This window comes from Tenrec ecaudatus, chromosome 15 (assembly GCF_050624435.1).
Source record: "Tenrec ecaudatus isolate mTenEca1 chromosome 15, mTenEca1.hap1, whole genome shotgun sequence".
Classification (NCBI taxonomy): domain Eukaryota; kingdom Metazoa; phylum Chordata; class Mammalia; order Afrosoricida; family Tenrecidae; genus Tenrec; species Tenrec ecaudatus.
The window spans coordinates 41062019-41089791 of record NC_134544.1 but is presented as its reverse complement, the minus strand read 5'-3'; the positions used below and the strand labels follow the sequence as shown (position 1 = coordinate 41089791).

Sequence of the window (27773 nt, the reverse complement as noted above, 5' to 3'; positions counted from 1 at the left end):
TCCAAGCTCTGCAATCAAGGGATTATGTCTTATTACGATTTTCTTTGCTGCTCATGTACAATGTCTTATGCAGGTGAGATATGATAATGTCCCGTGCTCAAAAATGTGAATTTTTGCTGCCAATGATAGCATCAGTTAAGTCCGCAAATGAGTCAGGCAGTCCTGGACTGAGAACCACATTCTCCAAGTTCAAATTCCTGTTTTCAGAATTAACTGTGGGAATCAATTGGGACCAGTTGGCACTGGGGGGAAGGAGGTTTTCTAAGAGAGTGAATGAGAACATTGTAAATATTTGCTGAACGAATCATATGTAACACTAGCAAAGTACATCTCAGGAAGAAAGAGGAGAAAACAAAAACAGAAGGACAGTAGGAGAAAATCCAGTAACTTCAGCCACTGAGGCAAATGAGCAGCCCAGATCTGCCGCCTCTGTTAGCTGTGGTTGCCAGCGTGCTGCCCACGTTTGAAGGGATCCTAGACATACACATTTTATCACTTAGGAAAGCATGACTTGGGCTTCTTTTCTTTTTCTTCCCATTCTCTTTGGTCTCCCAATGAGATCAGCCCCAGAGCTGGATCATGTATGAGTTACGAAGGTCAAGTGACATGGGACTGGGAGATGTCCGTCAGAAAAGGAAATGTGAATCTCCAGCGGTCTGGGTTAAAGCATACAACCGTCTATGTCTTCATGTACTGTATAAAGTAAGAATTACTAAATACACCTACATACAGTCTCTAAAACAGTCTCTGTAAATCTAGCAAAAGCACTTTGGGAAGTCTATTAAAATTATTTACTTGTTCAAGTCTCTACATATTATTCACTTTTTGAAGTGTATAGATATCAGTCCTTAGTGTCGTCTGTTCTTTTCTTATTGTTGATGCAAATCTCTGCTTAGGTAATTTGAGAGTCGTCTCATTACTTCTGTTGAACACAAAGATGAAATGTGTTCAATTCTATACTTTAATAGGCACCAGTCAAAAGTGTGTGGGGAGGGAAAGGGTGCCAGTCACTTGTGATGCAAATACTTTCAGAAAAGAAAGCCAAGCTTGAGAAATTCACTAAGCCTACTTAGAACTCAAGATCTCTTGACCTTCCCTTTTTTATGTTCGCTTTATAACACACAGCCTTTAAAACTGAGAATCATAAATGCATTGGGATGTCAGGCAGCGAAACAATGCAGTTGGCACTGCCCCTTAGAATAGAGGAAAGATTGGGTTGTTCATGTGAACTGCCCAACCCTAAACCCCAGTCCAAGTCAGAGAGATGAGTTGTGAAGCATCCCCAGAAAAAGATGTGTTTACAGCCTCCTGACCAACTGCAATAGACCAAGGAGAAAAAGACCTTTTGGTGGGAAGGTGAATAAGTCCAACACCCCATCCAGCTAGCCACCTAACCTCAACAACCTAAGAACCATGGCGGTTCCGTCCCAAGGAGTTTGTGCTGTCTACAGACTGAATACTGAGTTTTAGGGTTCCTTAGTCAGGCTGCTAGCTGCAAGGTCAGCAGTTCAAAACCATCAGCAGCTTGTTGGAAGAAAGATGATGTTTTCTACCCCTGTAAAGGTTTACAGTTTCAGAAACCCATGGTGGCAATTCTGCTTTGTCCTCTAGGAGTCTTATGAGAGAATCGATCCAATGGCAGTGAGTATGTTTTGGTTTTTTAGTAACTGTGTGACATTGTGACAGTGGGCAATTGACAGACCTCTCTGTGCTTTCTTTTCCTTGTCTGTAAATTGGAGATAATAGCGCACCTTTCCAAAGGATGCTGGGAGAAATTAATGAAATAAAATGTGTACAGCACTTAGCAGAGTGCCCAGCACATCGTAGGAACTAAATAATTGGCTGCCAGTGCTAATGGCGGCAACAGAAAACTGTGTGTTTGTCACCGTTTGAGACCTTGGAGTCTCAAGGCCATACTGCTGCTGAGCTGAAGCCGATACTACAGTGAGGAACATTCACGTCATTTGCTGAGGGATTTGTTTTGTCTAAGAGGCTGCGTATGCCTTGAGCATGCTGAATTTAGCAGATGGCTATCACATTATGTCATGTACTGGGGTGTTTGAACTCCCAGAAAACATCTGAGCCATTCTTGGTCTATCTTACTAAGTAATGCATGTAATGTCTTGTGATAACAATAACAATGCAAACTATTGATCTTGGTGAATCCGCTTTTGCTTTACTGCCAGGTTGGAAGCTTCGGCAGCCTTTCCTTTGATTGGCTGAAGAGGAACAACGTCTCCACTGTTGTAGAGAAGTGTTCCATTAGGACCGTTGTACCCTTGCTAAGGGCCTAGATAAATATCTACCCACATTCCCAAGGGGCTGACATATTTCTTTTTAGGTGCAAAAAAGAATCTTCCTTGAACATAAATCCTTCTAAATCAGTGGTTCTCAACCTTCCTCATGCTGCAGCCCTTTAATACAGCTCCTCATGTTGTGGTGACCCCCCCTCCCCAACCATAAAATTATTTGTGTTGCTACTTTCTAACTGTAATTTTGCTACTGTTATGAATCATAATGTAAATATCTGATAGGCAGGATGTATTTTCATTGTTACAAATTGAACATAATTAAAGCACAGTGATTAATCACAAAACAATAGGTAATTCTATATTGTGAAATATTTATTTCTAATGACAAATAATTAAATTTTATCTTGAAGCATGGTGTAGCATAGGTAACAGTCTTCACGCAGGGTACTCATATGTGGGCGTACCCACCTGGAGATGGTGTCTTAGTTCCTAAGACCATATGAAATATGTGTTTTCCAATGGTCTTAGGTGGCCCCTATGAAAGGGTCATTCGACCCCCAAAGTGGTCACAACCCACAGGTTGAGAACCACTGTTCTAATTGTTCTTGTGTCTCTGTCCACCTTTGAGTCACCTCAGGTTGTGCAGATCAACAATGCCAACATTGGATCTGAAGTTGCTTGAAGCTGAAGCCTTAAGCTATTTTAGTAACTATTCAGGGACATGTTAAACCTATACAAATCTTTTTTGTTTGCACGCTCAGAAGACCCACTTTCAAGTTTCTGAATTGTCAGACCTCCCTTGGTTATAAGAAATAAGAAGCTTTATATAACTTCTACAATGTATTCACTCATTTGTTCATTTCTTAATCCAATGATTTATTGAAGGTCTACTAGGTGCCAGGTAATGTATAAGCTTTGGGAATATAACATTGAATAAGAAACAGCCCTTGTGAAGTATATTGTGATACAGACAAATCAACAAATAGCTATAATACAATGTTACACATTGCTCTAATAGAAATATATACCAAGTGCCAAGGAAGCTCAGACAAGGTAGTGACCACTTTCTAGAGTTGGGAGAGATTTCACAATGAAATGATTATGCTTGACTAGTTGGGGGTAGGGGTGGGGTGGGAATAGGACAAAATATTTATTTATAAATTAAATACTATATGAGTTAATATAGAGAAAGTAATTAAACTAATGACCAGCACATAGCAATTGTCACAAGAGTATGAGCTGCTGTGTGGGTTGCGTTCTCTAGAGAAGCAAAACCAGTGGTACCTGCATGTGCTTATCTATAGAAGAAGATGGATATCAAGCAATGACTTACAGAGTTGTAGAAGTAGGTAAATTCAGTCCAGTTCAAAAGGGGCTTCTCCTGCCTCAAATAGTGTGGAAGCTGACAAACGGGAAGCAGAGGACCAAGCAGGGGGTGGCCACAAGCTGGTGGATGCAGAGATATAGGAACCCAAGACCAGCTGAATGACTCCACCATCAGTAGCCCACTGACGGCTCTGGGATCGATTAACCTGATGCAGGATCCAACTCCAGCAGAAGGGAAAGGGCCAATGAGAATTTGGCTCTGCTTAGGATCTTTCTTTTATACAGAAGGCCACACCCCCAAGGAAGTGTCAGCAGGCTGCAACCTGATTGGGAGGTGGAGCACCACCCCTAGACACCAGGAGGGTCTAGTTGATACAGACGCTAGTCTTCACAGCAGCCATGGACAAATGTTAGGAATCGTTAGCATGCAAGTCCATTCCAGTCTCTTTTAGGAGTATTACGGTAACCTTCCATGGGTTCAAGTTTCAAACATCTGGTTAAATAGATTGCCATCAATTCAAAATAAGGTTCAAATAATAATCATGATTAACCTACATTTGGCTAGCAAGCTTTCTCTGTACATTTTTATAAGTGAGCCATAAGTAGGTATGTTGTAGTAATAGAGGATGATCCATAAAAGATTAATGTCAAAGCAACCTATGTGTAATTCAAACACTAAGGAATTAATGAATTAAGGGAATCATTTCATCCTTACCTTTTTCCTAGAGTGTCAATGTGCCCGGGAGGTAGTCCCAGAATAGCTGATGGCATTAGGAGTAGAATGTCGGATACCACCAACCTGTTGGTCTACGATGTGCTACCTAGCCAAATCTGCAGCTACAACCTCTTGTAGATGAACATGGATTAACATATCAAGTCTGCCATGAGTCTAGAGGCTCTTCAAGACAGCCCCCTTCCAAGGGGGCAGATGTGGAGACCCAATCTGATGCCAACACATAGTGGGGCCATCTGTAACATAAGACTTCCAGGTCGTGACAATAGGACAGGGGGGAGGGAAGAGTGACATCGCTGTTACTAAGTGCTTGGGCCCTCTAACAATTCTGTCCTATTCAATTCCTCCCTATATAAATTCTATTGTTTACAACTCATGATCCTATTGAACTATACATGTATTAGGGCATTTGTGGGAGTATATAGCTGTCTGGGGAACATAAATGCCTCTGCCATAAGCACTCACAATGACAAAGCTCTATGAAAGATTTCAAGGGCAGAGGTGGAGGATGAAGGGAATATTGTTGGGTTTTTCCTCATGAATGGTGTCTGCAGATTAAAGTCACTCTTCTCGAGAGAAAAAAAATACATTGAGTCTTTTCCTTTAAAATCTTTATTTATATTCCCCAATACTTAGTTCCACTTCTGATAAGGTTGAATAAATGGATAGGTGGGTCTTTCAGATAGAGCCTGTACAGTTTACCCACATGGTTGTAAGGCAACCCATACAGCCAGGATTCTGCTCTGCTGATTCAATGTGTTTAATATTTGTAAACATAAGATAAATGTATTTAACCATTTGCGGAATTACTTGAGGTAATAAATCAAACTGGCTCCAGTATTTCAATATTTACAGAAACCAACGCAGTGCTGCAGGTCTCTACACTGTACATTAAAATGCTTGGTGCATAAAGAATTTGTCTATGCAAGCATTTTCCTTTGCCCCACTACAGTCTTCTCTCTGTTCAGCCACTCATCACCACACCCTGTCCATCAGGGAGGAATGCCCTGCTGGTTTCTGAGATCCTAACGCTTTCTGGGAGTAGAATTCCTTGTCATTCCCCGGCTGTGCAGCCGCTGATTGTAAACTGCTGACAGAGCAGCCCAACCCATGACCTCTGTGTCACCAGGGCTTTCTTGTCTCTTTGTCCTAGAGATGTCTTAGGAAGAAGGAAATAAATCTATTTTCTGACTTTATCATTCCTTCTTGCAGTATAATTTTAATTCATATGAAAGGAAAACACTTAATTCAGCTGTTTTCAAGAAAAGATAACATTCTTTCACCTTAAATATTTGATTTGTGGTGGTTTGCTGTTGTTTAGTTTCTTATTTCTCCGCAAGAGAAAACTTTAATAACCACTATTCTAACCCCCATATCATCAGCTTACCCATTTTTCAGGTCTTGTGATGATGCCATAGCTTGTAACTATATCTTTACAGTCTTGAAATAGCACCTTCGTTGCTATAGAAAAACAATCATATTATTTCAAATAAAGACATTGCAGTCTGCCCAACACTTTGTCTGGTATATAGTACTTACTCAAATATGCCAGGGACAATTCTCCACATCCTCTAGAAATGAGACCAGCAGACAACCTGGAAAATCCTGATTGATCTAATGAAGACCAATCAGTATTTTTATTCATAATTCATCAACGCATATGCCCAGATAACATGCCATACCTCATGAAAGTAACAAATGATGTAAAGTCCTAATGCAAACAGACGTATTAATTCGAAAACACTATCAAAGCATTTCTCATAAAAGCATAATCATGAGTGCCGCTTGGTGAACAGCTCAGTCCAACAGGATCACTTTGGTGCAATTGATTCAGACCTTTTACATGCCACTTCCTTCCAATACAAGCAGACTCTTGATAACTCGTTATGCTGAGGTGGTATCCAGAGCCAGGGTGTTCTAGGCCACCGGTACGTCAAGTATGTCATTAGAAAAAACTGTGCAGCCATCGAGTGTCGCTGCAAGTGGTAGAGTGTCAGCATTTTAAAATTATTTCACTGTCCAGATACAATGTAGAGTGGATTTAAGTATATCCTAGCTTCTTCTCTCTCCTACGTCGCCCTCTTTTCTCCTGAGTATAAAAACTATACCTAACATTGCTTATTTTGAGAAACAGCCTACTGCTAGCCATGATTACCAGTAAAATGTTTGTAATGGCATCAGCAATAAATATAGTTGTATACAAAATAATTATAGCCATTGTTACCAGTAAAATATGAATAATTATAGCAAGAAATGTATTTAATCGACAGAATAGTTAATGTGTGAAAAATACTAGCATTTATTCTACTTCTGGGTGCTTCCGTGGGGATCCATCACAAGTCATTAATGCCCTAGCTGTTACAACAGAGAAAAGGCTGGGAATACGTGTATTTGTGACACTCTTTCTGCTTCACCTTGTCTAAATCATTTTGCTTGTCATTGTAACACTTTGGTACAAAGTTTCCTTATTTAGTACTTAGTAAATTATATCTGGAATATCAAGTTAATAATTTGGTGGGTTTTTTCTCTGCTATATAGGAATCTTTTATTGATATGTATATTACGATCACTAATAGTAGCTTCCTCTCAACCCTATGAAATTAAGCAACCCAATTCCCTTTAGCAAATATCCTGTATCCACTTCAAACATTAAATAGAAAGGAAGCAGCATTTCAGTTCAAATATATCAACTGAATGACTTCAAGACATGGGATCCCAAATGCTGAATCATGATTGTATGTAATGTCATCAAAAAATTGAAACCACAGTGATATCATGAAAATATATTGACATACATAACATTTCTTACAAAGTGTAACACTCAACTCTGATGGAGGAGTTCAAAAACTTCACAGAGCTTATCTTGTTGAAACTGAGGACTTGAATTACTTGCTGATGAAGATCATAGACTGCGGCCTTTGGTGTGAATTGCAAAATTGCAACTCAACTTAAAGAAAATCAAAATCTGCACAACTGGACCAATAGGTACCATCATGATAAACAGAGAAAAGATTCAAGTGGTCAAGGCTTTCCTCCAGCTTGAAAGCACAATCCATGCTAATGGAAACAACAATCAACATATTAACAGCTTTTCAGCTAGATGGCTAATTGTTTATCTTCAAGCCTTTAAGACCCCAGATGCTATGTCTTTTGATAGCCAGGCACCATCAGCTTTTTTCACCACATTTGCTTCTGCACCCATTTTGTCTTCAACAATCATATCAGGGAGGTAAACATCATGGAATGCAAGCTTAATAGAATAAAGTGTTCTTGCATTGAGGGAGTACTTGTGTCCATCTTCTACCTTAATGCTTAACATAGATCTATTTCCCTATCGTTATATAGCTACATATGTACATGTCTGTATTTAGACCTCTATAAATGTCCTTTGCCTCCTACTTCTTTCCACTATTTCTTTTTACTTTCCTCTTGTCCCACTATCATGTGCCACCTTTATTTGGCTTTCATTAATTCTTCTTGGCTACATTGAATTTCATCAAGCCCCAGCAGGCATCCTACAGCCTCCTCACCACCAATTTCAGATCACATGTTGTTCCCTTGTCCACGGGTTTGTTGGCTCCACTCTTCCCAACCTGCCACCTCCCCCTCTCCCATGTCCCCCTCAGAAATGTTGATCCCGTTGTTTTCTCCTCCAGATTTTTTATCCCACCTATCTTATCTAGATAGACTTGTAAAAACTATAATAAACACAAAAGCAAAGCAAATCTAAACAACAAAACCACAAAAATTGAAACAAACAAAAAAACAACAAAAGAAAAGCCTATAAATACTTCCGGGTCTGTTTGTTGATCTTTATGAGGTTTTTTTTTTTTTTTTTTTTTTTTTGGTGAGTCTGATGAGGTACCTCGCCCTGACCCTGAAGTCTGTTTTTGGTATTCCTCGGGGACTTCATTGCTTTGCTTCCCTTGCTGCTCTGTTGTTGCCCTTAGTGTCTGGCCCCAGAGTGGTGGGGTCAGATATTGCACAATTCCCTCACTGTGTCTCCAGTGTTAATCAACGTAGTTCTGTGGGTTGGTGAGGGATGTCATGTCTCATGATGGGGCCGGCCCTATGGTCCTCTCTGCATTGGCTTCTCCAACCAGGAATATCGTCCTTGGGGCTTCGTGGGTCAGGACGTGTTCCACTCACTCTTCCTCTCTCCTTCCCTTTTAGTTTGTTCCTGTATTCTCTGATCAGATGTGCCCCTCTCCCTGAGCTGTAGCTTCGGTGCTGTCCTCTATAGTGCATTCTTTGGGGGCGGAGTGGGGGGTGGTGATGTAGCTGGGGTTGGGGTTGACCCCGCAGACCTCTCTATAGGTTTGCTGCTTCATTCCGGTATGGTGCATTCAAGTCTTGGCACACTGGGTTGAGGTCTGGTCCCCCTCTCCCTCTCCTGTGGAGACAGAAAATGGGGAGCTGATACCAAGGGCTCAAGTAGAAAGAAAGGGTTTTGAAAATGATGACGGCATCATATGTACAAATGTGCTGGACACATGGATGGATGGATGGATGGATGGATGGATGGATGGATGGATGGATGGATTGTGATGAGAGCTGTAAGAGTCCCCAATAAAATTATTTTAAAAAAATAAGAAGAAAGAAAGACTCATTTTTCAAAGGGGAGGAGAGGTGATATTTTTTTAATGTGTGTAAGAGAACAGGGGATAGGACAAATGTCCAGTTTGGAATAAGCCGTATCTGTCTATGACAAATGAGCTCTCTGAGTACTCTGACCAGAAATCGATTTGACCTGAAGAGTCCAGATAATTGGAGTCACATAAATTTTTTGCTTGAATCAGCTAAATGCTTTCCCTAATTCTCTGCCTCTTTTTACTATATAGTCTCCACTACAAAGCACAAATTTTTAAATGTTCCACCTCTTTGACAGACACCTCCATCTGAAGAATCTGTTAATAGTTATACTGATATATCTCTAGGAACTAATCAGGTAGCAGATGGAGACCAAGATGTCTGAAAAGAGAAACCCATCAGCAAACTGCACCCAGGAAACCTTCTATGATTTGGGACTCAACTCTGCAGAGTGATGCTCTTCCCAGTCAGCTCCGTCGACCCTTCACATGATCTTAATGCATCATAAATTATCCCAAATTGCCAGGTAGGTCATTTCTTCTTTCTCTTTTGTATATCAATGAATAATATGCCTATTTAAAAAAACAAAACTCACTGCCATGAAGTCAGTGACCCCTCAGAGCAGCCCTGTAGGACAGGGTAGACCTGCCTCTGTGGGTTTCCAAGACTACAGCTCCTTACAAATATCATCAAACACGATGTGATCAGCTCTATGATGGGATCTTCTGTGAAGCAGCCAAGCAGTTTGGGGAGAATATGGTAGTGGACCACCTTCTGAATCTGGCCACAGCCTTCATACAGGTAAGAGAGGTTTGTTCTCTAGAGAATGCAGGTTAACACACCATCCTAGTTGAGAGATTGTAAATTTGAAATGAGACTTTGGTTCTGTAGGAAGGTTTTGTGGAGTTGGGAAAGAAGCAATCCTCCCAAAAATATGTGACGTGGGGGGGGGGGTGTGAATTTGTTCACTGTGGCTTCATAAATGGGCACAAAGGACGCACTGTAATAGGCTTTGTGTTCACTTGGCTGGACTAGGATCCTCAGTAATTTGGTAGTTAAAGCCTACTAGTCCTCCAGGATTAGACTTAGTCAACTGCAATCAACTCCATTATAGGGCTTGCTCTGAGCAGTCAAGGAGTTATAAAATGATGAGGGCGGAGTACAACCCCATCAACTCAGGTCACACACTGATGTAATTGAAAGGACATTTCTCAGTCATGTGGCCTACTTATCATATGAGGATGCTGAAGGCAAGCTTGCTTGCTTACTTTTGGCCAGCATCCCAGATCTGATTCGTTGACTTGAGCCAACAGCCTGCTGCACTGCGTGCCGATCTCAGGAGCCATCAGGAGCCTGACATCTGACCTGCTGGCATTGGTTTCATGTGCCTCTCAGTCATTCCTCGGCCTCTGCCATCTGATATCAGCTTGTGATATTCCTGCTGGTCTTGGACTCATCAACCCCGAGGCTATCCAGGTTAGGAGAAGCTTCCTGAATTATAGCAAATCCATGGACTTGAACTGGAGGTGCCCAGTTCTACAAAAGAACTGACTGGGTTTGCCTCTCTAGAACGCCTGTCCTAATACACCCATGCTTACCTTTGTTCGGGTCATCCGACATTGGTCTACTCTACATGTGTCATTCTCATGGAGGAGGAGAAGGAGAAAAAAGAAGATGAACAGGAAGAGAAGAAACAAGAAGAGAAGGGGAAAGTGATAGAGCATATAGGTTTCTCTTATTTTTCCAAGTTTATTATAATGAGCATATACTACGTTTATCATTAAAAAGACTTATTTGTAAAATGAAAATTAGAACTATAACAACATCTGGTGTCAAGGAGAACCCATGTAAAATATCTGTAAGAGATGGTTTCCATAGGTCTGTTTGTTGTAACGCCACCACACAAGCAGGAGGTCTTCATGCAGGGTCAGAGCTGCTCCGCTAGCTCATAGGCCTTAACCCTCCAGTGAGCGGTGCCTGGGGTCTGCACTCTCCCCCCATCCCCTTGGCATCCAGATGAATAAGCTACTGGCCTCACGATCCTTATAAAGCACATAGTCCACATCAACACTCCGTTGCTAAAAGGCATTTTAGGTCATTGTTCCTTAAGATTTAGAAAGCAGGGAGTCAGTGGCAACCTTGGAAAAACTGGTGGACAGGAAAAAAATATATTTTAAGAAGTGGTAGTGAATGACTTCATTTGGTTTTCGTAATTTCTCTCAGCTACATTGCACTTGATCAAACTCTACCAGGCATTCTATGTCCTCCTTACCATCAATTTTAGATCACGTGTTGTTCCCTTGTCCCTGGGTTTGTTGGCTCCACCCCTCTTTTCCACTCATTCCCCATCTCCCTATCACACCCCCCCACAGAACCATCGGTGGTTGTGTGTTTTTAAGACAAGCCTTTATGACCCCAGATACTATTCTTTCTGATCGCTGGGCACCATCTGATTTCCTCACCACATTTTGCTATAGCACCCATATTTTCCGCGATCATTTCCTCTCATTACACCTTGACCTCTGTTCCCACCTGTATTTTCTCTATGTAGAGAACAATTCTAATGATTTTACTTTTAATTCTTATATATGGTTATTTTAATGGATCTTTTAAAATAAGTTTCTTTTTTAATGTATGCGATTTTTAGAAATTATCTTTATTTCATTTCTGTGGTAAAATTCATATAAAAGTGCTTATTTAAAGTGTCAAACATCGATGTTGTAGTTTATGGGTGCCTTTGGGTTGGTTCTGAGTTATAGCAGCACGATGCACCATAGAATGAAGCCCCACCAGCCTCACATTGTCATATTTGAGCCCATCACTGCAGCCACTGGGTCAATCCATCTCGAAATATATGTATTTATAACATTTATGAAAAACTTTTTCTCCAAGATGATGATAGTAAGAGGAAATGAATTAAGTTATTATGTGATGATTTTTTTCTGAAAGAGGAAAAATTAATTTCTCATTCTTTCAAAGACAAAAGCTTCCATTAACCAGGAAGAATATCCTTTTTTTCCCCAAGGTCACATCTTTTAGGAATTTTAACCATGATTTAAGTTGTCATCAGGTTAATTCAAATCTTTTCATCAATAAATTATTCATATTTTGTCTCCAGAATTGACTAATGGAATATGTAGTAAGTGTGGAGTATATTCACATTTTGAGAGTCAGTTTTATGCAACTTAAACATTTATCACACACAGCACTTTTAAATTTGTAGCAGGCAAAAAAACAAAACCTAGAGGAGAATCATTAGCTCATACATAGTGGTGTGGTTCCAACCTTCAATTACTATAACACTCTGTATACAGGAGTGTCTTATATAAGCTGCAGCTAAATGTTTATTGAATCAACATTAAAACACCCTGAGTCCATAAAGTGCTGGATTACACATACTGAAATCTTAAAATCTTTGACCCTGAGAAGACCCTGAGCAGATGCATTGGGATATATGCAGAATATGATACCATGGCAATGTATCACTTGTTGTACTTGCCTCGTGCTTTGTACAATTCCTTCATTCTCAGCTTTTCTGAAGAATAATAAATAAATAGCCCAACTGTTCTAAAACAGGAGTTTCTATGTAAAGTTATCTTTGATTAATTTAAGAAAAATTGTCTATGATAGCAACTGTTCTGAAGCAGACTGGCTACCACAGGGCTACCAAGCAGAAGAGCTAGATGGTGCCCAGATACCACTACCAGTCACCATGTCCAGGATCATGATAGAAGGCCCTAGACTTAGTGGGAGGAAAAGATAAAAACAAAATTCAAAATCTTCAAAAGACCAGACTTAGCGACCAGGACTGTTAGAGCCCCTGAGTTTATGGTTGAAGGGTATCTTCAACCAAAATTGAACCTACCGTACTCCTGGATAGCACCTTTCAGCCGAACAATATACCTACAAAGTGAGGGAGGAGCCCTGGTGCACTAGGGTAATGAGTTCAGCTACTCACCTAAAGGTCAGCCATTTGAATCCACCAGCCACTCCACTCAACAATTGTATGGCAGATGGTTTCCCTAAAGACTGGCAGCCTTGAAAGCCCTGTGTAATCATTCTGCTCTGTGCAAGGAGGCAGAGTCAATGTGATACAGTCAGTGTGGGTTTCCATAACAGTAACAACCCAGAACAATCAACTAGATGGGACCAAAAGGGCAACATCTGTCCCAAAACACAGTTCAGAAGTCAGGAAGGGGCAGGAAAGATGGGTGACTGGAAATGAGGAATCCAGGGAGGACGTGCAAAGAGCACTGTTAAATTGAGCTGGTTACAACTAATGTCACAAAATGTGCATATAGTATTTGAATGGAAAACTAATTTGCTCTAAAAATTTACCCAAATCACATTAAAACTCAACTCACACCTATGAAGTTGATTCTGACTCATAGCAACACTACAAGACAGATAGAACTACCCCTATGGGTTTCTAAGACTGTAACTCTTTACAGGAATAGAAAGCCTCATTTTTCTTGTGTGGGTTGGCTGGTGGTTTCAAACTGAAGACCTTGTGGTTGGCAGCCAAACTTGTGACAATTCTGCCACTCGAGTTCTCTAAACACAATAAAATGTTGTTTAAAAATACAAAACAGGATAAATGGTTACATCCTTTTATTTTCAGCAAATTTACTTTTTTATGTGAGAGTTGGATGAATAAAACTAGGTGCCGCTGCAGTGACTTTCAAGCAAGTACAGTATGTGAAAGAAGGTCTGGTCTTCCAGTCAGGGGTGCTGGTGGCACAGTGAGTTCAGCATTGCACTGCTAACCATAAAGGCAGAACTCCAGATGCACTGCATACTCCTGGGGAGAACGAGAAGGCTGGCTTCCCTGATCTCAGGACTCCTAGGGAGACCTTCTCAGTGGTCCCAGAGTGCTTCTGTTCTATAGCGGCTCTGTGAGTCAGGATTGACTCGATGGTCATAGATGGTTTGTTGTTTTGGTTTAACCATCAAGTTAGGAATCTCTAAGCGCCACAAATTGTTAAGTGGTTGGCTACTCATCAAAAGATTGGCAATCGAGATTTCCGGTAAACCCAAGTGGCGCCAAACACTGAGGGCGTTGGCAGCAATTGGCGTGAAAATTAACACCTGCAGCCCAAGAAAGCAAAACAGAAGAAGACAGACGATAGGAAACTTCACCATGAAGTCAGGAAAACCTAAAGGCGGTGTTTCTCAAACCTCAAGCCAAGTAAAACCTATGAAATCCAGCACAACACACCACAGGATCGTCAGAAAAGGGGGATGAAATCTCCATTGGCCTCATACTTGAGTAGGTTAAGAAACTTGGATGAGAAACCCTGCAAATGTACTCAACGTGAAAAGAATTTCCGTCAGAGTTCTACTCTTTTTCAACATCAGAAAACCCTCACTGTAAAGAAATCCCATACATATGCTGATCGTGGGGAACGTTTTCTTCAGAGTTCACATCTCACCCAACATCAGCAGATCCAGAGAGGAGACAAGCCCTGTCAATGTGATGAGTGTGGAGAAAGGTGTAAACAGAGCTCAACTCTCATTCAGCTCCAGAGAATTCATGCCTGAGAAAAACCTGGCTAGTGTGATGTGTGGCCGATGTCTCAGCCAGAATTCCCGCCTTATCCAACATCAGAGAACTCACACAGGAGAGATACTCTCCCGGTGCAGTGACTGTGGTAAAGGCTTAAATCAGAGTTGTCCCCTCGGGCAGCACAGAAAGGTGCACAGGGAAGAGAAACGTCCTAATACCCAGTGCAAAAATATTAGGATAAAGCCTGCATGATCACAAGGTGCCAAAAGGATGAGTTATCAGGCATCAAAGAACAAAAAATCATATCATTGTGTGCTCACCTCCCTGATACTATTGCTGAAGACAGATGGGTGCATAAGAAAATGTGGCAAAGAAAGCTGATGGTGCCCGGCTATTAAAAGATATGGCATCTGGGGTCTTAAAGGCTTGAAGGTAAACAAGCGGCCATCTAGCTCAGAAACAGCAAAGCCCACGTGGAAAAAGCACACCAGCCTGTGTGATCATGAGGTGTCGAAGAGATCAGGTATCCGGCATCATCAGAACAAAATATCATATCATTGTGAATGAGGGGGAGTGCAGGGTAGAGACCCAAAGCCCATCTGTAGGCAATTGGACATCCCCTTACAGAAGGGTCTTGGGGAAGAGAGGAGCCAGTCAGGGTGCAGTGTAGCAACGATGAAACATGCAACTTTCCTCTAGTTCCTAAATGCTTCCTCCTTACCCACTATCATGATCCCAATTCTACCTTACAAATATGGCTAGACGAGAGGATGTACACTGGTACAGATAGGAACTGGAAACCCAGGGAATCCAGGGAGGATGATCCTTTCAGGACCAGTGCTGGGAGTGGCGATACCAGGAGGATGGAGGGAGGGTGGGGTGGAAAAGGGGAACCAATTGTAAGGATCTACATATAACTTCCTCCCTGGGGGATGGACAACAGAAAAGTGGGTGAAGGGAGACGTTGGACAGTTCAAGAGATGACAAAATAATAATTTATAACTTCTCAAGGGCTCACATGAGGGAGGAGGAAGTTGGGAGGAAGGGGAAAAATGAGGAGCTGATGCCAGGACCTTAAGTGGAGAGCAAATGTTTTGAGAATGATGAGGGCAATGAATGCATAAATGTGCTTTACACAATTGATGTATGTATGGATTGTGATAAGAGTTGTATGAGCCCCTAATAAAATTATTCTTTAATTGACTTGTAAAATAAAGAATATCACCCATGAGTACTGAGAATTGTTTAAGACAAAATCACCCATAGGAGACTAAAAGGTCAAAAATGATTCTAAATTGGAGATGGGAAGACCAGGAAATTTAAGTACCAGAACTTGAAAAACAGAATGTAATGAATGAAATTAATGACATATTTTTAAAATTACTCAATTACATTGAATAATTTGTGTAGAAATTGTTAAAAGATAACATTATTTTCTGTGTAAACTTTCCCCTTAAAGAAATGAAATATTAATTTAAAACATGAAATAAAATAGTATTGCATTATAACAAAAAAGAATAAGACAATAGAGCCACTGTTACAGTATTGCACCACAGTTATGGTTTGGCCCCATTCACGAGCCTTGTTAAACTCATTTACATATTTAAAAATATGTCTATAAATTTAATGTATTCTGTTTCCTTTTAGAGTATTTCATGAAACACTTAAATTTCATGAAATACTTAAATGGTTCTTCATGATATAGCATAGTAAATGTATGAATATGGTGAGTTTTAAGTTCAAGTCAGTGTTTGAGTAATGTTGACAAAAATTAAGGATGATTTCAATTTAATAAAATCAGAAGCCTTCAAGTAAATATACATATTTAAATAATATATATAAATAAATATGTATATATTAGGATAAAACTCACTCAGTATCATCTTGGAAAGCTGGCACTAGAAGGAAGTCGGTGGCTCGTCTTCACTGAGTACTTGTTCAGTCCTCTTTGAAGGAAAGGCTAGTACTTTTACAACTGGAGAGGTTCCTAACAGAGCACTTACATACTGGATCCTTTGATATCATTGAGACTTTGGCGGTTTAGTGACAAGGGGCTAAAAAATAATATATGTGTCTAGTTTTTTTCTCATTTTTTATGTGAAATGAAGCATGGAGAACTGAAAATACATTTCAAAAGAATACAAAATCATTTCTGAGGCAAGCATGATTGAATAAGAGGGAAAAATAAATTTGGAGTTCAACTCAAGTGTTTTTATGATGCATGGTGTACTGATGCATTGTAATATGAGTTGGAGATTCAACACATTACACCGTGCTCACATTTACAGATATTTTAATCAGCAAGGCACATCACTCTAAGTTAGTGTTCTTTTAGTTCCGTTGTTCTGCTTAGGGAGTAGAATTTCCCTGTTTTCACCAAATTCTTAGTCAAAGAAAACTTTAGAAGACTAGACCACACATGTCTATTTCTAGGAAAGATGTTTCTTGTAATGGTATTGCTGTTGTCACTTGTTTCCCACAACTGTGATAGATGGACATTGAGCATTCCCTACTTCCTTGAACTTGGCATTCTTTTGTGCGCTGACAAACTGAGCCAACATTTTAAACTTACATGGATAAGTAATTACAATATATTTCATCAACGCCATCCCAAATTATTACTAACTGAAAATCTACAATTTAAATGTCGCTCTGCCTTTCCCTTTAAGAACCTTAGTAATCACACTTATTGTAAGCAACTATTTGTTGACAGCAAAAGTCATTTAATCCAAGTACCAGTTCATTGCAGCTTTGACGTCTCAGTTAACTTTTTTGGCACTCCATGAATCGTTCAAAAAGTCTAACAAAACTGTTAACTTTCATCACACCAGGGCAAGGTGTCAGAGATTCTGATCAATGTTCAGTTCAAGTTTTCATTTCTATTCAATACTAAAATTCTGACTGTTTTGTACCTTTTATAATCATTTCAATCCCTGCCATATTCATGACAATTATGCTTAAGAATTTAAAGAAATGGACTATTTTGCAGTTTTTTCATTGGCAATTGGAACCCACCTAAAAGGGCCTCAGAAAGCCAAGCTAAACCAAATCCACTACCACCAAGTCCATTTTGATGCATAGTCCGCAAGAAGATGTCTTTGCTTTAAACACTTGAAAGAGGTCTTTTGTAGCTGCTTCCATTGGCTTGGCTGTGGATTCAAGCAAAATAAATACTTGACAACTTCCATCTTCCCTTCATCTACCATGATATTACTTATTGATCCTGTTGTGCAGATTTTTGTCTTCCTTATGTTGAGATGTAAATCATACTGAAGACTGTAGTCTTTGATCTTCATTAGTGCTTCACGTTCTCTTTACTTTCCTCAAGCAAGGTTGTATAGTCTGCGTATCACAGGTTGTTATTGCCTCTTCCTCCAATCCTGATGCAGCCAGCCCTCATCTAGTTTAGTGTCTGGGGCAATCTGCTCAACGTGCAGACTGGATAAGCACACCGCAAGGATACAACCCTGCCAACCACTTTCCTGATTTTTAACTACTCAGCACCCTCATGCGCTTTTTGAAAGATTGCCTCTTGTTCTGTGTACAAATCCCACTTGAGAAGAATTAGATGCTCTGGAGTTTCCATTAGTGGAAATATTATTGATGATTAGTTATGGTTCACACAAGTGATTGCCTTTGTATCATCAATAAACCATGGGTAAAAATATTACTGGAATTCTCAGATTTGAGCCAAGCAATCCATGATCCTCACGCATGTCCTCTTCTAAATCCATCTTGAATTTCTAACAATTCCCTACAACCATTTTGAGTTATCTCCAGTAAAATTTGTGTGCTATGGAAGGTATTGTTTGATGATGTTTGCATTCTCTTAGATCGTCGTTTTTGGGAATAAGCATAAATGTGGATTTCTTATAGTTGGTTTGTCTTGGCCTAGACTACTGAGAGCTTACAATTTGCGTCTATTTACTGAAGTCCCTCGTTGATATTCTGTCAATTCTTGCAGCATTTGTTGTTTTCAATTGCTTCAGTACAGCTTAGACTTCTTCAATAGGATTGGTTCTCCATTACATGCTCTCTTGAAATGGCTGAGTATCACCAGTTCTTTGGGGACAGTGACTTGATATTTCTTTCATCTTTCTTTGATATTTCCTGGGTCATTCAATATTTTGCCCCTGGAATCATTCAAACAGCAACTCTTCAGTCCTTTCAGCCTGAGAAATGCCAAGCACGATCTTTCCTTCTGGTTTTCCGACTTCAACTTCAGACACATCTCATTATAATCCTTGTTCTATCAAGCACTCTTTGAAAAAATTTCAGCTCTTTTACTTCATCATTTCTTGCACACACTTTAGCTATTCTATGTTCAAGAACAAGTTTCAGAGTCTATTCCAACATCAATTGGTGGATTTTCTATATTTCCTGTATTTTAATGGCCTTTTGCTTTCTTCATGCCTGATGCCCTTGATGTCATTCCACAACTCATCGGGTTTTTGTTCAGTAATGTTATTCTTTAGAAGGTTTCCAAATTCAGATTAAATTTACTCGGGATTATCATTTGGCTGTCATGGGCCTGTGTTCATTTTCTTCCATTTCAATCGGAAATTGCATGCGAGCATTGCATAGGCAACTCTGCAATGGATTCCCGCCTTGTGCTGATGCTGTTGGGGTTCTCCCTCGTTACTTTCACAAATATAGTGTATTTGATTCCCGGATAGTCCATATGTATTGTTTATCTTCTAGATAAAGGATATTTCCAATGAGGAGGTTATTGATCTTGCAAGATTCTAGCATGTGATCTCTGGTGTCATTTCTATCAGATAGAAAGGATTGGTAGGAGTATGTCTAGAACTAGAGTAATATATCTGAGAATATGATTATCTTTCATAATATTATATTGAAAAAGTAGATGAACCTGATAAGAAAGCTACAAAAATACATGAAGAAAATATTATTTATATCCCTTTTAACAGCCCTTCGTAAACTGTAATGTGTTTAGAGATCACCTTGGGATCCTTTGAAAATTCCAGTTATCCTCTGTCAGGCCTGGTTTGGACCCTGAGAGTCTGCATTTCCAACAAGCCCCCTGCCTGTGCCTAAAACTGCTAGACAAGGACCTCGCTGTAAAGAGCAGCATGTTATCGCACTATGCAAGTTTGACGTGAATCCTTAACAGAGAAGTGCTAGATATTTTTGTATAAAATGATTCATAGGGCCTTTAAAAGGTTTTTCTCCCCACACTGCTAAAAACCCTTAGACACACTACCCCCAAACTAATACGTGTCATGTGATGTGAAAACTACTCAACCAACTCTCCAAAGGGAAAAAATTCAGCGACAGCTCTTCACAATTTAACTACTAGATGTGTTTGTCTGATATGGATTGATTAGAAAAACAACTTTCACACACAAATGTACCTTTTCCCTAAGACATAGTAATAGCGGAAATGAAGTTAAATCGCAGAATTTTTCAAGTATCAGTGAGAAGTCTTTGCTCTCCCTTGAGCCATCGAAGTGCAATGGTTGGTTAGATCTTTCTCAAAGGCAGGAAGTACCATAAGTACACACATCTGTTTATTTACTTCAAATAAAATGATGAAGAAGGCATTTGCCTCTGACAGTTTCCATCTGTTCATAAACAAGAAGTTATGCTGCCTTTATTAACTCTTTGATTGACCACCAAGAAGTTTCTATAAAAGTTCATGAATGTCACTTGCTCTGTTCCTAGACCTTCAATCTCCATGCTTGTAGAAATGAGTGTTTATGTACTTTTTGAATTCATGAAGTATAGCCCATAAACATTAAACACAGTATACATCTAATGCTACACATAGGTGAAAAAGATTTTACCAACAAAAATCTGGATACAAATATATCACATAATCAAACGTCTTGATCTCAGGACCTCTTTGGCTTTTGTTTATATGGGTTATCTACTTAATGGCATTTGCCATGCTATTTAAAAATAAGAAATGCTTTGAGTAATTTTAAATTTATTTATAACAATGATAATAAACTCCTTACTTAACAGAAGTAACAAAATTCTATGAAAAATAACTATATTTTCCAAAAAAAATAGAAGAGTAGCATTGTTTCCTGTGGAAAATCTCTTTAAAGCTGGACTTAGAAAAAAGAAATCAGGGTTCTCGTACCTGCTTCTGCAAGCAATCTTTTGTAAGATGTTATACTGATAGACATATATGAAGGAAATTTGATCTGTCACAGATCAGTGTTTGAAAGTAACAAGACTAGTTTAATAGTCTTTGCAGATCATTGTGATCGTCTACTTTGATACCAGCCCAAAGCTCAGCAAGCGGAAGTTCCAGAGAGGTTGGTTGTGATGTGGGATCTGAAGCCTTGCTCTTTCATTTGGCTGCATTAAAACCTGCTCATCTATCTAATACTGTGGATGAATCATATTGTCTTGTAACATCATGCATTGGTGACTGGGAAAATATCAGTTCATGAGTTATGCAGATCTTGCAAATATTGAGAGGTTTCATTAAGTAATATTAAAACATTTTTCATACCCTCAGAAATCTCATCAGAAAATCATGTAAACACTGGAGAACTGTCATGGTCTTAGTAGTAAACTAGATTCCTACATTTTTTGGGGGGGAAACATAAGCCAAATGGCCAAATCTCTATGACCACATTTGTCTGATGTGCCTCCTTTGAAGTAAAATATTATACCATGAAAAAAAGTATCTGGTGCAACTCACAGATTAATCAGAGTCCTTTCTTCTTTTTTGTTGTTGCTGGTTATTTTTGTTTGTTTTTTGTTTTGGGGTGTTTTTAATCATTTTAGTAGGGGCTTATACAACTCTTATCACAATCCATACAGACATCAATTGTGCAAAGCACATGTGTACATTTATTGGCCTCATCATTCTCAAAATATTTGCTCTCCACCCAAGCCCCTGGCATCAGTTCCTCATTTTTCCCATCCCTCCCCACTCCCCCTCACCCATGAACCCTTGATAATTTACAAATCATTATTCTGTCATATCTTGCCCTGTCCGACATCCACCTTCACCCACTTATCTGTTGTCCTTCCCCCAGGGAGAAGGTCACATGTAGATGCTTATAATCGATTCCCCCTTTCCAACCCACCCTCCCTCCATCCTCCCAGTATCACCCACCCTGGACTCCCTGGGTTTCCAGCTCCCATCTGTACCAGTGTACATCCTCTGGTCTAGCCATATTTGTAAGGTAGAATTGGGACCATGATGGGGGGAGGGGAGAGGGAGCATTTAGAAACTAGTGGAAAGTTGTATGTTTCATCGTTGCTATATCACACCCTGACTGGCTCATCTCCTTCCTGAGACCCTACTGTAAGGGGATGTTCAGTAGCCTACAAATGGGCTTTGGGTCTCCACTCTGCACACCCCACCCCCTCATTCACAATGATATGATTTTTTGTTCTGATGATGCTTGATACCTGATCCCTTCAACACCTTGTGATAATACAGACTGTTGTGCTTTTTCCATGTGGGCTTTGTTGCTTCTGAGCTAGATGGCCACTTGTTTACCTTCAAGCCTTTAAGACCCCAGATGCTATATCTTTTGATAGCCGGGCACCATCACATTTGCTTATGCACTTGCTTTGTCTTCAGCAATTGTGTCGGGAAGGTGAGCATCATAGAATGCCAATTTAATAGAACAAAGAATTCTTGCATTGAGGGTGTAATTGAGTGGAGGCCCCATGTCTTTCTGCTACCTTAATGCTAAACCTATAAATATATGCACATAGATCTATTTCCACATCCTCATATATAAATCTATTTACATATGTACATGCCTTTATTTAGACTTCTATAAATGCCCTTTGCCTCCTAGCTCTTTCCTCTATTTCCTTTGACTTTCCTCTTGTCCCACTATCATGCTCAGTCCCAACCAGGGTTTCAGTAATTCCTCTTGGTTACATTACCCTTGATCATGCCCTTCCAGACCTCTTAGACCTTCCTCACCACCGATTTGGATCACTTGTTGTTCCCTTGTCCCTGGGTTTGTTACCACCACTACTTTCCCCCCCCCCACCTCCCCCTCTCCCATATCCCCCCCGAACTGTCAGTCCCCATTGTTTTCTTCTCCAAATTGTTCATCCAGCCTAGCTTATTTAGACAGACCTGCAGAGGTAATAACATGCACAAAAACAAGCAAAACCAAGTAACAATACACAACTAAACAGCAACAAACCAATGCCAAAAAACAAAACACAAGAAAGAAAACCTTGTACTTAGTTCAAGGACTGTTTGTTGGCCTTTAGGAGTGTTTTCAAGACCCATCTCTTGGGGCCCTGGCCCTAAAGTCCACCTTCGGCATTCCCTGGGGACCTCGCTATTCATTTCCCTTGCTGTTATGTTGCACCCCCTTAGTGGTCAGAGTCCTTTCTTCATTGAAACCAACATATGTAAGCATGTAACAGATATGTTTTATACATACTTCCCATTTCATCACATACTCTCATAAAATTAATAAGATTAGCAATTTTACTGCTTTATTAATAAAACCAATGTAGTCATTCGGTTATATTACTGCAAGTAAGAAAAAATGTGGCACCATCAATGCAAATGTCTACTCTGTGATATGGGAAATAATGTCTTAGTTCGATTGTGAAAATAGTTTTGGAAGTATCTTGCTCAGTAGATAGACCTCCAGGGCTTGATTCCAAGGCAAATTAAAATATATTGACTCTTTCTTTTTCACACAAATCAATTTACTCTGGTCTCAATAACAGGTTTATAGATTTAATAGCTTGGCTTTTTTTCATTCCTTAAACCTACAAATGGGCTCCTTGTCATTTGATAGTCAAGGCACAGATGTAGGTTATACACTTTCCAAAAAAAAGTTACCACTGACCCATAGCAACCCTAGAGGACCACATAGAACCACCCCTATGGATTTCTGAACTGTAATCTTTACACAAGCAAAAAGCCTCATCTTTCTGCTGCAGAGGGGCTGGTAGGTTTGAACAGCTCACCTTGAATTTAGCAACACAATTTATGATGCACTCTGCCCCCAGGTCTAGGCTGCATTGTTGTTGTTGTTGTTGTTAGTTTGATCTTTAAAGATATACACAACCATGGAAACATCTGAAGGACAAGTTGACTTTTCTTTATAATCAGCTGAAGCTTTATTGCTCTCTTGGAAGTATATTAAATGCGGTGTGTGTGATCTCTGTTTTCCAAGAGCCCCATATTCAAGTTCTGATCAGGAGATAGTTTGGGAATCTCTTCGGTAATGCACATGGTTAGTGTGCTTATCTCTTAATGGAGAGGTTAGGGTTAGAGCCCCCCCCCCCAGGTACCTGGAAAGAAAGGCGTGGTGATCTGTTTCCTAATATTCAGCCAGTGAACTCCATGGAGTACAGTTCTACTTATTCAGACGTGGAGGCCCGAGAGTTAGAAACTCGACAGCAGCTGCTTTTGGCTTGCTATTTGCTTGTTTGTTTGGTGGTAATGGTGCAGACAGAATGCTCTAGGCATGCTGTCCACCAGCTTAATGTCCCTGCACACAAAACTGGACAGACTGTTGACTCCTCAGTGACTTCACTGATCTGAACAATTGGATAATTAAGCAGATGTATTCCCTTACCACTATGCAACGAGGCCCAGGATAATCAACTGTAATTACAGCTCCTATAAATTGGCTCCATGCAGACCAAGGAATTAGCTGAGACCGGATTCATTTCTTCACGTTTCTCAGGGCCATTTGCCAAAATATTCAGTGTTCCCATTCGTAGGGACTTCCAATCCACATGGATAAGGTTTCAAAACCAACTCCACAGCTCTGAACCACCAGCCCGCATCTGCAGCTCTGCATGGGAGACTGTGACTGGGACAGCTTCTTGGCTGACAGAAAACAAGGCCTGCCTCACAGGAGGTCTATTTGAGATGTCTCTCTTAGCCATTTGCATGTTTTAGAGGTCACTCCAGAAACCCTTACCAGAGGCTCCTGTTCACTTTTCTAGCCATGCCTGGCCAGTTATTTCTCTCAATAGATACTTCAGTGGTAGTTTTACTTGAGCATTGTTTGCTGCGAGTGATTGTGGTAGACCCAGATTTGAGTGTCTTCTCTCACAATGGTCCTTAAGCCACCTGCAGGCAGCAACTGTTTTACTTGACTTTGAGTTCTCCCTGGCATCCAGGAGAACACTTTACACAGGATAGACTGGACAGAGTCGGACTGCCCTACAGGTTTTCCAAGTCAGTAATTCTTTGGAAGCTGACCACCACTTTCAGGTGAGCTGCTGATAAGTTTTTCCTTAGTACCCAAAAGGGAGCCCTTGTGGTATAGTGGTTACGGGTTGGACTGCGATCTGCATGGGTAGCCGTTCAAAGCTGCTCGCAGCTCTATGGGAGAAAGACGGGGCTTTCTACTCCCATTAACAGTCTTGGAAGCCCGCAGGGGGGTCACTATGCGTCAGCATTGACTCAATGTATGTGAGTTTTGTTTTGGATTTTAGTACCTAAGAACTTTAACCAATGTGTCACAATAGCATCTTGAATGCTTGTATGTGTTGTTGTTCAATGTTCTTAGTTCTAACTCACAGCAACCCTCTGAGGAACCCCAGTATAAAACTCTGTCATCATAACTCTTGTTCATTTTGAGGCCATGTTTTCAGTCACTACGTCAGTCCATTGAGGGTCTTCCTCTTTTTTACTGACTGTCTCCTTGACCAAGCATGGTGTCTCTGTCCAGGGACTGTTCTCTCCTGATAGCATGTCCATATTACTGACGGCTAATCCTGCCATCCTCTTCATTCTAAGGAACATTCGGAATGTACTTCTTCCAGGACATTCACACTGTACTTCTTCCAGAACATTCAGACTATACTTATTCCAGGACATTCGGGCTGTGCTTCTTCCAGGACATTCAGACTGTACTTCTTCCAGACAGATTTGTTAAAGGCACCAGTTCCCCTCTGGTCTTCCTTATTTCACTGATTTTCATCAGTGAAATGCTTAGACTATTCCTTGCTTCTGGCAAGCATGGTTGTGTCATCTGCATGTCACAGGTTAGTAACCTTTCCTCCAATTCTGAGGCTGCGTTCTTCATGTAACCCAGCTTCTCTGGTTATTTGCTCAGCCTGCAGCTTGAATAAGTGTCCCGACTGGACAACTTTCCTGATTTGAATTAAGCTAGGAAGTTCCCCCTGGATCTGCTCAGACACCTGCCTCTAGTTCCATGTACAGGTTCCTCATGGGCACAATGAAATGTTGTGGAACGTCCGTTCTTCTCAACATTCTTCAGAGTTGTTATGATGCACACAGTCGAATGCCTTGGCACTGTCGATAAAACACAGGTAACCATCTTTCTTGTCTTCTCCGCTCTGAGAATACTCGTGTAGACATCAGCAAAGGGGAAAGCCAATACTTGATATGTGATACTAACAATTGTGATATCAGAACTGATTCTGTTTTTCCTACACACACATAAAAATATTGCATTGTTGCTTTTAGTCACGAAATTTCTCTTAACCAATTGATTGTGTCTCCTTAATATGTCTTCAACATATACACACAATTAGAAAGTGGTCCAGACATAAAATTTTGTTTTACAAAGTTTTATTGAGATTGATATCATGCTACTTATTCTAGATTTTAGTGTTCACAAATTTTACATACCCAGACATCTTAATCTGGTCATCACATTAACATAAGACCAATCCTTATTCACATTTTATCAAATCATCAATAATAATTTGCTAAAATGTCTACCAAGTAAAATCCTTTTAAAGTAATCTAGCAATGTCAAATATTAACATAAAACTCTTCTCATGAAACTATCTCACTAGTACCTGAAGTATCCCAACCCCCAATGCTAGTCTAGTCCCAGATTCCAGAGTAGTTTTATTAATACTCAGCATGCTAATCCCTCTCTAAACAAAACCCTATCTATCTATATACACATGACTCATAGTCTTCCCTTTCTCTACTGACCCAAGAAATGTTTGTTCTGTTACAGTCTTGTTAGCAGAAATGAAAATAAATGATTTCACTTAAATAGCACAGCTTAACAAATCTGTCTCCCCAGAAATGTCACTCTTACTACCCAGCACCTGCAGAATGCCTTAGAGTTAGGCCATCTTGGAAATGTTAGATGCCTGAGAAATATGGGGACGTTTTTAAATATCTACATTTTATCTAAATATACAATATCAAATAAGAGCAATGGTCTTGGTAAATGGAGAAAAAGAATGAGAGGCTGCGCAAATTCCCTACTTTTTCAGTTCTGTGCACAAGCAGACTTCCATCTGCCGACACCTCCTTCTGTCCCTGAGCATCTCCCCCAGCCACTTGCAGTAAGTCAAAGGAAGTAGCTCCCTCAGCAGGAACCCTCCACCAATATCCAAACAGCCTTAGAGAATGAATATCCAATATCTATCATCCTGGAAGAAAACAACAGTGTCTTTTTCAATAGCTCTGGGAGATCCCAGGTATAACAGAGTTCCTAGGTGGCACAAGTGGCTAAGCACTCAACTACCATCCAAAAGGTTGCTGGTTTGAACACAGCCAGAGAATCTTGGTAACCTATTTCTAAAAGGAAATTCTATGGAACCCCCCACATTAACTTCTTTGGGGTGTGTGTTATCTTTTTAGTCACAATGGTAATCAGCCAGACAATATACATTTTTAATGAACTATCTCTTCCTCTGTGTCTCACTTCCCCACTCTCCAACTAATGATTGTTTTACCTCTTAAATAAACGTCTGCGCTCCAGTCCTGCTCGAATCGAAGACTTCTGTGAAAGATCAAGCAAGATAGTTGGCGCCAGAAGCCCTGAGAAGCAGATCCTACATCTGAATAATTCACCAGCCAAATGGCAGTAAGGAAACTGTGGCTGATGCCTGGATACAGTGCTGACCACCCTAGGTATGCTGTATCGATCCAATTAACTCAGCTTTCACCTGCGATGCGCTAGGGAATGACACAGGTGAATAAAATGTGCCATATCTCCAGTCTTTAAGAGACTTGAAGGTGATGGTAATTAAGAACTAAGAAACGGATTTGTTGTTGTTAAGTGCAGTTGAAGCTCAGAACCAAAAACCAAACCAAACTCATTCCATCACGTTGACACCGACTTACAGCGACGCTGTAGGAAAAGGCAGAAAATGGCAGCTCAGCTCATTCTCCTACCAATTCGGCCCCTGCCTCCCCTGCCATGGTGGGGTGGGGGGGGATTCTTTGATGTGCAAAGATCCTTCTGCTCTCTGGACACTAGACAGAATTTCAAAGGAATTAATGAGCCCGATGCATGACTGATAGAAGTTGGTGCAAAATTGCCCCAACTCTCTCGCCCCTTGAGTGAGTTAACTCTGAGATATGTGTTCTGTGTGGGCTTCCGTAGTTTCCTCTCTGATGCTAATCACCAACCACTCCACAAAAGTACCAGACATGGAAGTG

General features: G+C 40.3%; 1 pseudogene; it reads left to right on the top strand.

Annotated features, from left to right (window-relative positions):
- The first annotated feature begins 14041 nt into the window (after window positions 1-14041).
- Window positions 14042-16337, top strand: LOC142428120 (uncharacterized; annotated as a pseudogene).
- The last annotated feature ends 11436 nt before the right edge of the window (window positions 16338-27773 follow it).